Below are 18,617 nucleotides of genomic sequence, written 5' to 3' on the forward strand. Positions count from 1 at the left end.
GGTCTGAGTCCCCCTGTGCCTGTGGGTCCCTTGGCAATGGTGATGGGCTGTGAGGGTCTTCACCATTCTGTCCCTGCTGCAGCTGTTTCTGCAGGAACATATTGTGTAGCATGGCACATACTATGAAGATGTGGGCACACATTCCTGGAGAGTACTGCAAAGCTCCATCAGATATGTCCAAGCAATGGAACCATGATTTCAGCATCCCAAACACGCATTCTATAATGATTCTGGTTTCTGCGTGTGCCTCATTATGGCGTTCTTGCATGGCTGTGTGTGTCCCCCCTGGCAAATACCTGATACAGCTGTGAGGCATGCCAGATGTGGGAGTCATGATAGCTTCCGGTGCTGCCAGCATACACATCCATGATAATGCCCTGGGCATTGCACATGACCTGGCAGTTGATGGTGGGGAATCCCTTGTGGTTTATGTAGCGGCTACCCTGATCACCGGGTGGTGAGTTGATGTGTATGTGCTTGCAGTCTATTGCACCCAGTACCTTCGGGTAGTCTTCCCCACGGTGGAAGAGACGCATATTGCTTGCCAACTCCTCCTGCATTCGGGGGAAGTATATGTGCTCATTGGCATGTGGTAACATGGCATCCAGGAACTGGGGGAGTACCCTGGATGCTGATGCCTGTGAGATCCCCATGATATCTCCAGCTGGCCATTGAAAGGTACCTGTGGCTAATATTCTCAAGCTTACACATACCTTCGTATCCACTGGGATGGGTTCCCATCTGTTACTTCTGGCTCTGAGGCGTGGCTGGTACAGCTCAACAAGTTGCTGTATGATGTCCCTGCCCACCCTGTAATGCTCTACAGTCTCCAGATCATGTAGCCCCTGATAGGTTACCCTGGTTCTGAACACTCATCTCCTCCTCCAGTGCCTGAGATGGTTGTCAGCTTCATCCTCCACACCACTGTCAGTCTCCAACACATGCTGGTGAATCAAAACTATGACAGCCCCTAACATATACATATTAAAAGTTCCCCATCTGTATACACCAATGGTGCAGAGTGTCTGGGAATACACAAGTGTGTGTGTGGGGCTTTCTCACACCTTATACTATTGTGCAATGGATGATGTTGGTGTAATTGGGTGTGTTTGTGCTATTCCAGCTGCAGGGTATCTTAATTATTGGTTTTACAGCAGGTACTGCTATTGTGTGGCCTTTGGTGTTGACTTACACTTGTCTGCTGTGATTCATCTATTGCCCTTTACTTCTATTTTCAACCTGATTCACCTCCCATTGTCAGGCATGCATCCAGCTGCCACCTTTCTTGTTTTGTGCTTCCACAACCCAGGATTGTGTTGGGAAATGTGTTATGTAGCTGATCTACTGCAAGTTTGCTTTGTTCTGCTGTGACAGTTCTCTTTTCTTTGCTGTACAGCACCTCCCATTTCCTGTTCTGCAGGTAGCTGCTAGCAGCTTGTTAGCTGTTGTCTATGGCCCATTGTGAGTTTCTAGATGTTAATTACTCATTTGTACTCCAATTACCATGCTGCAGCATTTCCTTATTGTCTTCCCATATCCTTCCTGTTTCAGCTGTGGTGCGTGCCGTGCACAACCGTTTACCAGGTTTTGTGCGCTTTTTCATCCATGTTCACATGAACTTTTGGTTACCTTGTGTGCTCTCAGATAAGCAAAGCTATGGCTACTTCCACACCCCTATCATGCGGCTTTGCTTAGCAACACACAACATGGATTAGCAATGATCCAATGTGCTTACAGCTACTGTGGCGCGCCCCTCTCTTGATGTCATGTTTACCTCCAGGCCACTCTTTGGTGTTGTAATGCTACGCTGTGTGGTAAATCCTTATGCCAGTGGGGTGTTTGCAATTCAGTATTGCTTGACTCATTTGCATGGTATTGACTGCTATTTCCTAGTTACCGCACAGAACACTGTCACAGACCCTTAGCAACCCTTGCGCCATGGTTGCAGTGTAGCATGTGTGCCATTGACTATTATGGGGATATCATGAATTGCGTTACATTATGGTTTTATGACATCTAAATATATTTTCCTTGTGATTCCGTTTGCGCACCGATGCAGTGCGGTTTTACTTTGCATTGGTGTGGCCATGATATTAAATGTTATTTTTTATATGTTGTGCATGTTGTTTTATGCCATTGGCTATATATTTAGCCATTGGCATATATTAACATTATAATACATAGGTTTGGTCCGCTTTCATGGATCCGATTTTATGTTTGACAAAATGTAAACCCTTTTTTTTAGTTTACATTTCTACATGCTTACACTACGCCTGCACAACTTCATGAACCATTATATACCTTCATTTGCATGCTACACTGCTGTGCATGGGGTAATTAGCATACATGCACAGGGAGCTGCGCAGCTCTGGTGTACGCTGGTAGTGCATGTGGAAACAGCTCTTACCTGAATTGCTCGATGGCCATATTTGGCGCTAGATCGCCGACTCTACTCCAGCGCATGGCGCAAACTTCATGAATCCCGGAGCCTATCTATACCCTTGCTTTAGATTATGTAAAGCTTTTGATAAAGTAAACCTCGACTTTTTGTTTTCTATACTGCTTTATTTTGGTATACCACCAGAATTTACAAATATAATAAAAACTTTATATGAGAGTGCTTACACAATTCTATACATTAATAAAACTAATTCAAATCCAATAAAAATTTGAAATGGGACCAGACAAGGATATCCATTATCTCTGTACTACTTTAACTTACATATAGAACCTCTATTTTTACTCATAACCCAAATAACGTACCATCATATTCCAGAAATTTTTAATAATAAAATTGTACTAACAGTCTTTGCTGATGATTTAAACTTATATTTTGCACTCCCCTAACACTGACTTGAGCAAAATTCTAGACTCAGTTAACAGCTTCTCAAAGTTTCAAACTATGAAGTCAATCTCACAAAATCCCTAATTTTCCCTTTCAATCCATTAGGTCATACTGATTCATATTTTCCTGTTTTGGAAATAAAATTGAAATACTCACTAAAATGCTTAGGGATATCCTTTGAACATAACCCAGAATTATTCATTAGGAATAAGTTACTAAATATATGGACAGACATTGAACAGGATATCTAGAGATGAGGAAAAATCAAGCAGCAATTATAAAAATGAATATTCTCCCAAGGTTATTATTTCAACTCAATGCAACAAATGTAATAGTTCAGAAAAATCTCTTTAGAAAGCTAAATGTAGCTTTAGCTAAGTTTATCTAGTACCCTAAGTCTGTCAGAATCAGCTATCAGAAGTTAATGTATCCTAAGGAAAAGGGAGGACTGGGTCTACCTGACTTTAACTTATGATATAATATGTTCAAACAGGATCATTCAAGTTGTAGAATATAATCCCAAGGGTAAAGAATGGTATGTACTATGGATTAAATTACGGTATGATTATCTCAAAAACAATAAAACCAATCCCAAGGCTATTCCATTTATAAATCTTAAAAATCATAGGAGATTTCATATCTCATTAAAACATTGAGTAATTAGATTTCAAAAAATGATGGCAGCATTAAACTTAACAAATTAACCAAGTGAGTAATTAAACCACAAAAATATATTGAAGTGCAACCAACCAAAGATGTTTAAAAAGAGAGGTTACCCTGATAGTTTGTTAAAATGTGAAAGATGAAGTGGTAAACAAAAGACAAGATGGTACATTTCAACCCATTTTGAGTAAGCAAACCTGCAATGAGGTGGTAAGTGGAGTGGAAGGTAATAAAGAGAACAGAAGTCTCTCCTTAATACTGACCTATAATAAAGATTGTTTGGCAGTATGTAATATTAAGAATACAAATTTGAATTTGTATCTATGGACACAACATTAATAAGCCAATTAGGGAATAGACCCAAATTTATTTTTAGGAGAGACCAGTCCTTTAAGAATATTTTGGAAGGTAATGGTTGGAGTGATAATACTGGAAACAAGTTAACAAACAATAAAAAATAGGTAATTTTAAATGTGGTATGTGCAATCAGTGTTCACATTTATTAATTACAAATGAAACATTCAGGGCAGCTAACACTAATATTTTTTATTAATGGATATTACAACTGTGTGTCTAAGAATGTGGTCTACTTAGGTAAATGTTTAAAATGGCCTGCATTCTACCATGGCAAAACTTCCAGGCAATTAAGAGAGAGAATATACGAACACCTGAACAAACTAATGCCTTATATAGACATGTTTGTATATATAAAGATCATAATTTTGGATTTTTGGTGATTCAACAGATCACCTCTGACCCACAAGTGAGGGTTGTACCTGAGCACTTAGAAGTTTATGAACTCAAATGGTACATGCATTTAAATGCTACTATACAGCCAGGATTAAATAAAAAATACTAGTATTAAATGCATTTTAAGATTAAAAAACTATGAAGGTTTTTAATGCATTGTTTTAACTTGTTTTAGAATTAGAATTATTGAAGTAATTGATAACAATTATTTAATAATTAATGAGTAAGCCAAGGTTATTGGTTAATTGCACTTGACATTTTTAATTGCAATTTCATATAAGGGAAGTGTTTTTGAGACTTGTTAGTTCTGAAGAAGTTCCCTATTAGATGTTGGAATTAAAGTGCTTAACTCCTGTATGAAATAAAGTGAATTTCCAGTTTTATATCTTTGGTTGGTTGCACTAAACTTAACAAATACTTACATCCTGTTACAACCAATACATCTGAATCTAAACCTCAGATTAAATAACGAGATGTTAAACTTGGACAAATATCCACTGATTAAGAAATGCAGTGTCTGGGATATTTACAGACAGGAAAAAATCTTTAAAGGACACAAGGAATATCCTCAACCTTCTGAAAGGATACAATATAATGCTAAGGCAAATTAGTGAACGGTGAACTTCAATAATATGAGATTTTGAAGTAAATGACAAAGACATAAATAAGTGCAATACATTATGGAACTTACTAAACTTACACAAAAATGCTATTAAATACATATAGGCTTAAAGTATCCCTTAGATATCAACCATCTATTTTGCATTCAAAATACTGGGTTGAAAAGCTCAAAGAAATTACTGAAAAGCAAAAATCTAACTCTATTGAAGCAACATTAAAATTAATCCCTTTTAAGAAACTCATATATACTCAATTAATGATAACTAGCAATGCTTACTTTACCCCAGAAATATTCAGCAATTTCAACTTAGAAATTTCATCAAACTGCCCATGCTGTTACTCATAAATTGTTGGTCTATTCCACATCTTCTGGAGTTGTAAATGTAATTATAAACTATGGTGCTCACTGAGAGTCAGACTAGAGAATATGGGATATGAAAAATCTACATTACCATGGGAATTTGCAGTTTTGCATATCATCTCTCAAAAGCTAGCCAAACTTAATCTGCATATTCTAGTTACCCTCTTTTCTCTAGTAAAATTGTACATTACTCAGAACTGGTTAGATCGAACCAAATTGTCATGGGAGGGTTTCAGAAGTATGGCTAGCAGCACATAAATTGATAACAAATAACCAAAGTAAGCATTCCTATTTTCTAAAATACTGGAGTCTTCTCCTGGATAATATTTTAAAAGAATAGATAGACAAGATAAGACAAATTATTATGAATATAAACTCTAAAGGACATAAGACATATCCTTTCTTGAGTTTGTGTCTAATCTAAACCTCATTTGTAGCAGTTATGAATAGTATGCAAACTGTGACACAAATCTTAATCAGAAGTGAACTTTCTGTAGCACTTATATATATTATATATAGAATGTTATCTATATTGTGTATTTTGGTGTAACACTGAAAATTCTCTTGCAACAAATATGACTGTATTTCTTTTACTATGTAACTGAATTGTGGCTTGTAAAATGACTAGAATTGCAAACAAAACAAGAGAAGAAGAATAATAAAAATATTTGAAAAAAAATAAAATGACTAGCTTATTGAAAATACATAATGAACACTGAAAAAAAACATAAAAACTAATTTCTGTGGGGCATAGATCACCAAGCAACCCAAGCCATGGAGCTTTGCCTCCTGCACTCCTTTTGTATCTCTGAGGTTGCTGAAACTCAGGGAAGGGGAAACAGCTTCTCTTACTGCAGTGACCAACCTCAAACAAACCCTGTTACATAATGCAACACATAATGCAAAGCTCAGTCTTCTTGTACAAGGAGTAATTGTCCAGCGACTATAACTACAACTGCAACTCAGTACTGTCCAGTGACTCTAACCACAACTGCAACTCAGTACTGTCCAGTGACTATAACCACAACTGCAACTCAGTATTGTCCAGTGACTATAACCACAACTGCAACTCAGTAGCCAAACAGCAGTAAAACCTGTAAAAAAAGTAGGTTGCTTGAGGTACCCACCATAAAGTAGAGGGCTGATTACTTTTATGTTTTTTCAGTAATTAATTTTATGCTTTGGTCTGTATACTAAACTGTCTGTTCAACCCACTCAGTGCAAAGACAATAGCTATGTTCTTTGTTGCCTGCAAATATTTTTGCTGCCTTCCTACTTCTGGGTGGCCAGTAGGTAGTGGGAGCATCAAATCACGGAAAGGACAAAAGACAATTCTTACCAGAATGTGTAAGCCTGGAAAGCATGAACATAAACTCAGATATATTATTAATAAACAGGAGCAAAGACGCACTGAACAATTTTCTTAACAGCAACAGTCAGTATCAGTAATGTAACCATAGTAACCTCTCAACTGGCCTATTAACAGCTCCTTGACAGGATAGTAAGAAAACATTTTTTAACAGAATATTCCATGGAAGTGAATAAATTATGAGGCAACTAAAATGGTTAAAAGCATACCACATTTCCATGGGATCAACAAAACATACAATTCCAGTAACTTCCTGTGATGGGGAACAGCATCACCTATTCTGTGTCTCCTCATAAAAAGAAGAGGTACAAGCTGTGAATCCCTTCAACACTCCTGTGGCATACTGGTACAGAATTATCCTACAATACTGCACATAAGCAAAAAATGGCTAGACAAAATACTTTAAACCAATAAAAGTAAGGAGAAGGAGGGAAGGGTCCCAAATCTGAAATGATAAAAGGAAACCAAACATTTACTGTTAAGGAGAGTACCTCACTCCACTGTAATATATAATTCTTTTTAAGGTAAGTACCTCGTTCCACTGTGATATATAATTCCTTTTATGGTAAGTACCTCACTCCACTGTAATATATAATTCTTTTTAAGGTAAGTACCTCATTCCACTGTGATATATAATTCCTTTTATACTAAGTACCTCATTCCACTGTGATATATAATTCCTTTTATGGTAAGTACCTCACTCCACTGTAATATGTAATTCCTTTTAAGGTAAGTACCTCACTCCACTGTAATATGTATTTCCTTTAATTTGAGTACCTTGTTCTATTGCAATATATAATTCCTTTTAAGATGAGTATGTTGTTTCTTTGTACTATATACTGCCTTTTAAGACTACCTTGCTTGCTCCACTGTACTATACAATTGCTTTTAAGGTGTGTACCTCATTCCATTGTACTATATAATGCTTTGTAAGGTGAGTACTTTGCTCTGTTGTACTATATCATACCTTTTAAAGTGAGTACCTCACTCCATTGTAATATATAATTCCTATTTAAGGTGAGAACCTTACTCCATTGCAACATAATGCCTTTTAAGGTGAGTACCTAACTCCACTGTAATATATAATAGCTTTTAAGCTGAGTACTCCACTCCATTGCACTATATAATGTTTTCTAGAGTGAGTACCTTGCTTCATTGTAATATATAATTCCTTTTAAAGTGAGTACTTCACTCCATTGTAATATAAGATGCCTTTTAAAGTGTGTGCTTTGCTCTGTTGTAATATATAATGCCTTTAGTGAGTACCTGTCTCCATTGTAATATGTAATGCATTATAAGGTGAATACCTCCTCCCATTGTAATATGTAATTCGCTTTAAGTAAGCACCTCCCTCCATTGTAATATATAATACCTTTTAAGATGAGTACCTCCCCCCGTTGTAATATGTGATGCCTTTAAGGTGAGTACCTCACTCTGTTGTAATATATAATATCTTTTAAGGTGAGTAGCTCCCCCCGTTGTAATATGTGATGCCTTTAAGGTGAGTACCTCACTCTGTTGTAACTTACCTCCCTCCATTGTAATATGTAATGCCTTTAAGGTGAGTACCTCACTCCATTGTAATATATAATTTGTATTAAGGTGAGGACCTCATTCCACTGTAATGTATAATGCCTTTTAAGGTGAGTGCCTCACTCTGTACTAGATAATGCTTTTTTAAGTGAGTACCTCGCTTCATTGTAATAGACGTAGTGCCTTTTAAGGTGAGCACTTCACTCCATTATAAGATATAATGCCTTTTAATGTGAGTACCACACTCCATCGTAATATATAATGCACTTTAAAGTGAGTACTTTACTCCATTACAATATATAATATCTTTAAGGTGTGTTCTGATCTCCATTGTAATATATATAATTGCTTTTAAGGTGAGTACCTCACTCCATTGTAATATATAATGGCTTTTAAGGTGAATACTTCCTTATGGTATAATATGTAATTCCTTTTAAGGTGAGTATCTCATTCCATTGTAATATATAATGCCCTTTGAGGTGAGTGCCTCACTCTGTTGTAATATATAATGTCTTTTAAGGTGAGTACCTCACTCCATTTTAGTATGTAATTCCTTTTAAGTTGAGTACCTCACTCCAGTGTAATATATAATTCCTTTAAGGTGAGTACATCCTTACGGTGTAATATGTAATTCCTTTTAAGGTGAGTACCTCATTACATTGTAATATATAATGCCCTTTCAGTTGAGTGCCTCACTCTGTTGTAATATATAATGCTTTTTAAAGTGAGTACAATGTTTCATTGTAATATATAATGCATTTTAAGGTGATACCATGCTCCATTGTAATATATAATAGCTTTTAAGGTGAGTACTTTACTCCATTGTAATATACAGTTCCTTTTAAGGTGAGTACCTCACTCCATTGTAATGCATAATTCATTTTAAGGTGAGTACATCATTTTATTGTAATATATAATTCCTTTTAAGGTGAGTATGTTCCTTAATTGTGACATAATCCCCTGGATTTACTAATCTTCTGTGTAAGACTAGATTAGTCTTACATGGAAGTGCCAGTGTAAGAGTATGATGGCAGTGTGCCATGCATATTAATGAGGGCATGCTGCCTCAACTCTAAAGCTTACACGGAGCGTGGACGAGTGTAGGGGGTGTGTCGGACTGCCGAGCAGTCCAAAAATCCACGCCCCTGCAATGAAGAAATGCCACAATTTCCATTTACATGAGCGAATCCACTCACATGTGTGCAATGTAACACTACACTCCCCCATATGTTAAACAACTTACAAAATTAAAAATAAAAATAATTTATTTATTTTTTCTTCTGATATAGCTGCCTGTAGTTGTGCGGGTTTGGGCGGGTTTGCCCATTGCTTAGCTACAGTTAGCAGCTTAGACACCAGAAGAGGATAATAAGAAACATATATGCAAATTAAGCAAGATAGCATAGTGGTTAGAGCCTTCCCACAAAGAGGAGGCATTCCCGGTTCGAGTCCCACTACTCCACATTCCATTTTCTGTGAGAAATCTGTATACAAAAATATTTCCTGACATTTTTTATGCATACGTTTTGTAAAAAGCATTAAAATGTTAAATGTAGTAGTGAACAAATTATATATATATGAAGGTGAAATGATTATGCATTCTGAGGCATGAGTACCCTATTTTAAGCAATATAAAGTGCTGCTAAGAACATTTTACCATTAATGAGCATATTTATATACAATTGCACGTAGCTGCGCACCGCGCTAAACAGCGCAACTTCGGGCAACGTCGGGCAAAGTTGAGCAAAGTCGGGTAAACACGCTCACACCTGCTTTACTGTTCCTTAAGCAGTCAGGTCTGCCCAGCAGGAAAATAAAAAGCAGTGATAGGGCTCGAACTCAGGATACTGTGCACTATAGTCACAGTACTTAATCACTAAGCCATGACAGCATTTCACAAACATGTACTTTCAACAGACACATATCTATCAAAGGAATTTTAAACATTGCCAACATCAGCTAAGCAGGCGTGCCTACAGCTGAGTTTTTCCAAAACTGGCCAATCACAAATAAGTGCGGGAAATGAGGCATATTTAAGCTCCACAGGTGGGAATACTTGCTATAACTGGTTGTAGCTTCTTTCTGCAGTCAGCATGGCTGGTGTTGGTGAAGGTACTCGATTTAGAGTGCAACGCTGGGGCATCCAGGAGTCCAAAATTATAGTTTGGCTTCTCATCCACAAACATGAGGAAAGACTCCTGTGGGGCCAGTACCCGGGTACCCAATATAAAACAGAGGCCTGGAACAGTCTTGCCCATGATCTCACCAGTGCCACTGGTGTTCCTCAGACTGGCGAGCAGGTCAGGCACCATTATTCTGACCTGAAGTGATGTAGGGAGGATGAACTAGACCAGTGGATCCAGGAATCCTGTACGATGCCTAATGCCCCAGTACTGAGTAAGTAGCCATTGTATTAAGTAGTTAAGAATTGCTATGCTTGTCTATACTATGGATAGGTATGTCTCAATATCACTGCATTTACTTCACAGCTGCAGGTGACTGGGCTATGAACCTGCAAACCCATGAAGATAGGCTGCAAAGGCTGCATCATGAGGCAGGTTAGTAATTATTCTGCATGTGCTGTTATATAAAATAAATGAGGGAGCCTTCAAAAAGTCTTTTAACCCAATAAATAAAGATGTAATAATCCTTTAATAAATGTATGATTCATGGAGTGCATCTATGTCATTTTCTTTGATATGTTGTTGTACTGTTGCATTCTACAAATAGTAGTGTTGTATTAAGCAGTGTCAACCCACACTTGGGTAGGCCCATATAATGTGGATGAAGGGAGTGCCAGTAGCTTGTATGCATATGTACAGCCCTCAACTGTTGGTGCATGGCCAGCATGTACAGGTTAATCTGGCACATGAGTAGCTTGGTATTGTGTTCCCCAGAAATGTCAGTGTGCTGCCAGAAATGTAGGGAGCTGTTAACATATAACTGATACTTTCACCTGAACATATCTAGATAATTATATGAAAGTAGATCTGTCAGTGTACCATCTTAGCAGTAGTGTGTGTGAGCAACTCTCAAAATATGTTGCAGTAACATCTGCATCTTGGACAGTTTGTATGTAAGATACAGCTCATGTATATAATGATCTAGCAAAATCCAATTGCACAATACAAGGACATTGGGTAGTGTAATAATACATGTAAGGGACATATAACTGCAGTTAATAGGAAAGTAGTGAAAACCTAGAAGGATATATAAGTTGTTAACTGAGCTATCTTTTCCCACCATACTGTATGTGCATAAAAATGCAATTCCACACCTCAATCGGTATGTCAAATCTCAAAACATTTGTTGGGACATATGTCCTATTAGTTTATAAATGTTTGCATTTATTTCTATGCATGTGCCCTGTTAAAATACCACAATATTGGTGGCGTATTGCCATCAATTCAACCTGCATGCTGTTGGAATGTCCACTAATGTTCTATATATGCATGTGTTATGCTTTCTTTTCAACTGTTGAAAATCTGGTGTGTTGGTTTAATGGGAATACTTCTGCATGCTGTTATAACTAATTGGGAATGCTGTTGTCTGTTACTATCCCATATCTTTATTAAACTCTCCAAAACATAGTTCGTATGGGAAGGCCGGTCCCAGTGGACCCACCTGTCCCACCTCAGCTGGCTCTGGCACCTGGCACCAGCAGATCTGATGCCCAGCCTGGGACTTCCTCCTCCATTGGCCCTGTGCCATCTTCAGGTGGAAGTGCTGCAGGGGATGGGGCTCACCCCCCCGTGCAAGTGTGGGCGGAGGGGCACCTATCACCCTTCAAACGGTCCAGGCTGTGGTGCATAGAGAGATTGAACATTCTGTTGCAGAACCTCTACGCCAGCTTGAGGCCCGAGTGGCACAACTCCTGGGTCTGCCTGTCCCTCCTACACAGCCCCCAGTGCAGCCACCCTCTGGGCCGTGAAGGTGCAGTGGTGACTGCCCATGGGTGGGGACCTCAGTCCCACTGTTTCCATCTGGGGGCTCATGGGCTTGCAATTTCCAAACATCCCTCCCCGTCAAAGGTGTTCACCCACCACATGTGTCATATACCGCCCCTGTATGTGTCTTGTTTGTCTTGTCTGTTTACCCCCTCAACCTACCTCCCGTACCCCACATTTCACTCTCACCTGAAAAAAAAAAGGGCAATCTGCTCCTCAAAAAAATTACGCCCCATACATAGCTGCCCATTTTGCACACATGTCCACTGGACACATGAAATGTTATTTAATTGGCATTACAACATACTTTGTTGTCCTCACCCCTCTCTCAGGAGTTGAAGGGTTCATATCTACCTCCAAATTTATTGCATATGCACAACTGTTGCTGTTGAAGAAATGGGCAGCTATGGACCTTCCCTACACCCATCCTGCACATCCCGAGCTATTTTCCATACTGTCTTTCCCTCTTTGTGCCCCTTTTTCACCACTTTCCTATCTCCCCATTTTACTTTTCTTTCAAAAAAATTAGCACAGGGGTGAGTGGGAGTAAGCACTATTAAGCAGTAGTGAGCAGGTTTGTGCGGGTTTGCGCTTGTTTGCGCTTAGCTAAGCAATGTGCAGCATTGTGCAAACCCATGCAAACCCGCTTACAACTGCTTAAAAGTGCCTTAGTCACTCTGTATGTAAGGGCCCTTGTTTTGCTCAGGAACAAAATAAAACACCTCTGTAAATCTCAAACCCCAGACCTTGCACACACTACACAACATGAAGTACCACTAAGCCATGGTAGATATACATCAAGTTGGTGCTTAAATAATTATATCATGCATCAGAATGAGTGAATGTAAAGGAAAATTAGGAATACCATACCACACAACTTGTTCTGTGGATGTTGACCAACAGTTGTTGTGGGATTATATTACATGACTGTGATAAGAGAAGCAGCCATTCTAGCAGGAAATAATGTTACACCATCACTTTACAACCCCATACAGTATCACAGCAGGACAAACACTGGCATATCTGTTTAGGGCAGAGGCCATACCTCTCAACTGTCCCTAATTTTCAGGGATGACCTTGATTTTGACATAAACTGTAGCTTTGTCCCTCTGAATCTCTCCTAAAACTACTGACTTTGGGCAGAAAGGTGGTGAATTACACTTAATGAATAATGACAATAATTAAGAGTTAGACACTTCTTTTACTTCAGAAAAGGTGTATTAATTCATATGCTCTGATTCTCTCAATGTTTCAACTTAATGGCACCAATATTTTAAAAGTGTCCCTGATTGTCCCTGACTTTTTCTTGACTTTTCCCTGATTCTATTCAAATATGTACCTGATTGGTTGAGAGGTCTAACAGAGGCAGAAACACAGAGGCATATTAGCCTTTCTGCTGTTACACACTGTGCAAATAACTTTGGAAGCAGTTTCGGAAGCATACCCTTATGTAGGAATACAACACTGAAATACAAATGGATGTAGCCATGTACTGGTAGCAACCAACTGTAAGAATGCCATTGCTCTAGTGCTGAAAAAACCTGTGCGGTGCACAGACAAAAAATAACAGGCTATTCTCTGGCTATCATGTGGATAGGTCCACAGTTGGGAGTTACACAGACATACTACTTGCCTTGATAAACTAATATGTACACAGCAACCCTGTAAGTCCAGCAAGATAAAATCCACACAATACTACTTATGCTCTCTGTACTTCTGCAACCCTACCCAAATGTAGAATATACCTATGTGTGCAGGGTCTACCAAGGATGTAGGTAAGCATACTCACAGTACTGAAATGTGTCCAGTTTTCTTGAGCAGCTTGTGCTAATGTCAACACTAAAAAAGCACAAACTGTTTAGAACTGAGTAAATGAATATTTACAGTATAACAGTTCACAAACAATTCTTGTGCCAAAGGAATACATCTCTATAACTAGCTTTGTATGGCAGTTAATTGTAACAGTTGAAAATAAAGTACATCTTTCCATGTATCTTGGGGTAGCATTTTGAGGGGTGAGTACATTTCTACACTGACAAGTGGGTACTGGAAGCAGCAACATTAGGTCTGAGTACAAAATGTAAATCTCTGGCTACACCCCTGGCTTCTGATATAAGAACTATACCAACCTTCTGTCTTAAACAATGATGTCCACACCAAAGAAGGATGATCTCCATCTTGGAAAGCTGAAAGGGCCATGCCTACACGAGTCAGCAATTTATAGTACTGGGTTGCTATGACAGCGATTACTGCAACTACACAGCAGTCTGCATGCAATTAGCAAATGGTGGCCACTAATTGGTGCAGAGGCCATCACATGCTCATGCGCAAATTCCTACAAAAGCAGGCTGCAATCTCTGCAAACAAACTCAATCACTCTATTGCAGGGACTGACAGAGAGAGAGAGAGAGAGACAGAGAGAGAGAGAGAGAGAGAGAAAAGGAAAAAGAAATATTACCAAATTATACAAAGGAAAGGTATGTGACACACATGTATTTACTGCCATGTAGTAGATGTTATTGAAGAATAGTCTACATAATGTAAAACATTCATATGTGGCAGCAGTATGTCTTTATGCACAGATGTTCTGCTTAACTACTGCTATGGACAGTACTGTGTGTACCTGTGGGCAGTGGGACATACTTGTGAAATGTGTAGCTCAGCATTAAATGTCAAAGATCTGATCCATGTTATCTGTGTTCTGTACAGTAGTGTGGCCAATGGCTGTTGGGGGGATTAGCACTGACATTATATAAACATGGGTGTGACAGAACAACACATGCATGATAGTCATATTAAAGTGTAGCTTAGCATTGGCAACTGCTGTAGCAGTCATATATACCCCCCTAATGTTAGTCTGTGTTCATATGTGACACCTGTTTGTGTTGCAGCAAGGCCTAACAGTTCAGCTGTGAGGTCCAGGGACTTACAACAGTGTGGACCATGTGTGTGTATGCCACACACATACGGAGAAATATATATGTGTCATATATATTCACATCTGTATATGTGCATAGAACAGGGGACATATTGCAACTGTTTGCGAAGGGGGGAGATATATATGTTGGTGAAGGTTAGTATGCGCATATTTGTATGTAGGTTTGTGTGTGTGACAAACAAGACAGCATACAGTGCTGGTATATGACATGTGGTGGTTAAACACTGTGGGTGGTTTGTTCAGTTTGCAATGTTGAAGCCAGTAAGGCCTGCTAAAGCTACCTGGACTGTGAACACCTTCAATGCATTTATCCCAAGACTGTGCGATTTTATTACATTACTGTACACCTTACATCCTTTGCATATTTGATATTCTCATTATGAAAGGTGACATGTATATGTTTATATATATATATATATATATATATATATATATATATATATATATATATATATATATGTAGACAAATGGATGTGTATATGTATATATACATATACATATATATATATATATACATATATATATATATATATATATATATATATATATATATTATATATCTATAATATACACACACACACATATATATATATATATATATATATATATATATATACTTATACACACCTACATCTACTTGTTGCAATAGATTCTCTGTACTGTTGACTGACTGTGATGATCAATATGTTTGTGAATACGTCAAAGATATGTATCTGTGGTATAGCTTAGTGGGAAACTGTTTATGTTATGCTATTATGGGTCCTTGCTTTGATCCTAGCAAAAGCTGTGTATTCTGTTGCTAAGCAGAACAAGTGCTATTGTATACAGTGTGAGTAAGTCCCTTGGTTTTAACTAGGGTGTGTCATTGGAGGCTAAAGCACTACATCTATGATTATTGATTGGTACCGATGTTGAATGCAAATCATGTGTGTGCTGTAGTACTAATTGAAGCTCTGGTCCTGTACAGCAAAGTGTGGTCTATGTCCACATTGCTTGCATCCACTGTTTTGTGTGGTCCCTGTATTCATCACAGATTACATTTCTCAAGATTAAGGTTGTGTAAGTACTGACACACAGTACTGTATAATACACACTGAAAGCTTATCTGGGTTGTCATACCTTTGTGTCCTGTAATTATGTCTGATGTGTGTGTGGGTATGACTGTAACATGTCCTTTGACATATGTGTGGTAATACATATAACTGTGTATATAGCAACATTCATAGTGTACTACAGCAATATGTGACCTATATTCCCAATTGTGCACATATTTTGGCCACGGGTTTGGCATTAACAAGTTGTGTGGTATAATAGTAATACATTTACTGGACCTTACACTGATTGTGATGGATGATATATTTCTTTACACATCAGATTGATATATATCTGCTGTGGCTAGGTGGTGCATCGTGTTGCATACAGTGTGCCAGGTACTCTTGTATAGTCTTATATAGTGATTTTATTTTGTTGCTGTGCAGAACATGGTTCATTAGATAGAGAGTGAGCAAGTCACTTTCAAGCAGTTGTGGGGTGAGCAGTGATAAGTGGCAGTTACAGTGTTTCACTCTCGGTTAGCTTATAGGTTGCTATATATGGCGGTTCAGTGATATCTGCACTGTATAATGTTAAATGTGCCATATGACATGCTCAGACATATTTTTGTATTTATGTCTTCCAGGGATCATGGCCCACCACTGGAACCTGAGTTAAAGTAGTGCTGAAGATGATATCATCACTAGCAGTATGATTCAGCACAACTGTCTCATGTTTTCACGAACCAGCCAGGACCAGCAGGAGCGTACTGCAATGTGGCAAGATCTTGTCTGCAGGGTCAATGAGGTAGGCCTGCATAACCGCACATATGAGCAGGTACACCACTACTGCAGTGATCTTCTCAGACATGTCCGTCAGCGTGCCGCTGATGTGCGTAGAGAACAGCTTGCAACAGAGGGTGGTGTTAATATCCACCCCCCCCTCATCAGAGTGGAGGAGCTGCTCATGAGCCTGGTGGCACCTGCCCAACAACAACAGCACCAGACATACACCATGATGGAGGTTGGAGCCACCCAGCAAGCACACATGGAGCATGCAGGTAACATGGCATATCTGTAGATCACTGTTATCTGTATTGGTAGATCATGCATATGTGAGATGTGGAGTGTGCCATTCAAAGATGTGGAGCCTGTTGTTGTTCAATACTGATCATTTGGAACATAATCTGTAGCCCTGTGAATGTAAACTGTTGTTGTACTGTAAGATTGCAAACACACAGTAGCAATGCCACAGTTGTGGCCACTGACAAATTGTCTCATCTCTATGTAGGTACCTCTGGGGTGACATCAAGGCAGCGGACAGATGCTGGTGAGTGTGTTCTACATTTATTATTGTAAATAAAAAGTGCATGTCATAGTTAAGGTGTAGGCCATGTAACCATGTAACACACCTAGCCATAATGCATGCTGTGCATGTTTGGTGTAAGAGCACGCACATCTCACTAATGTGATTAGCTGCCTCAAACACATGCAATACCCAGACCATCTCAAACAAATGTGGCTAGACTGTAGTGACCATTGGATAGGTACAGTTGATACTCAACATGCACATAACATACACATCTATGTCATACACAGAGCATTTTAACATGCGACACATAAAGGATTCCAAAACCCTCTGTAAAGACATACTTCAGTATCCAAAATCTCATCCACACATTACATATAATATACCTGAGGGGTATAGGCCTATCCTGGGGCATTTAAACACTCTGCAACACACTACACATTCATGTCAGGGAATGCTCCTTATTGGCTTCCTTACAAACTCACGTAACAACTGGTTGTGAAATGGTGAATTTAGCCAAGGTAGTACAGTTCCAGCACAGCATTATTAGTGCTGGTTTGTGAAACATTTGTAGCCTTGAGTGTCCACCTGATGCTTCATAATGATGGCCTATGGTACTATACCCCATCCAGTTATTGTAACTACAGTACTACACATAGCTGTCATTGCTACACACCATAATGATGTGTATGTGCACACATATGTACCTCTAAACAGTATGCATACCAATCACCATTTGCACAACTGACACATACATGTCTTGTGATGCTATTGAATGGCTAGGTCATATGACACAGATTGGGTATGTGTAGTGTTTAAATATGCAGCTATGTTTTAGCATGCCATGTCATGGATGAGACTGGCATGTTCACAATATGATCTACACTCATCATAAGTACTGTACATTAGGTATGTGGCCGAATGGTATTCCATCAATTATCCATGCACCACTGATGATGTTGTGTGAATACTCATCATGCATGTGCTAAAAATGTGTCCACAATTATTTTCTAAAGACACAGAGGCTATAATCAGAATTGGATACCTATCTGACACACATATACACATCCAGCAATGGTATGTACACCTGTAAGTTATGGTGCACAGTACATACCAGGATTATGAATACCTGCACAGCAATGTTGTGTCCATGTATGCATTGTGTTCCAGGGGGAGGGCCATCACCTAATAACAAAACACATGCATCAAAGCCATGTATACTGTTAGTAACAAGGACTGACTACACTTGC

This window comes from Protopterus annectens, chromosome 1.part1 (assembly GCF_019279795.1).
Source record: "Protopterus annectens isolate FY-2018-M chromosome 1.part1, PAN1.0, whole genome shotgun sequence".
Taxonomy (NCBI): domain Eukaryota; kingdom Metazoa; phylum Chordata; order Ceratodontiformes; family Protopteridae; genus Protopterus; species Protopterus annectens.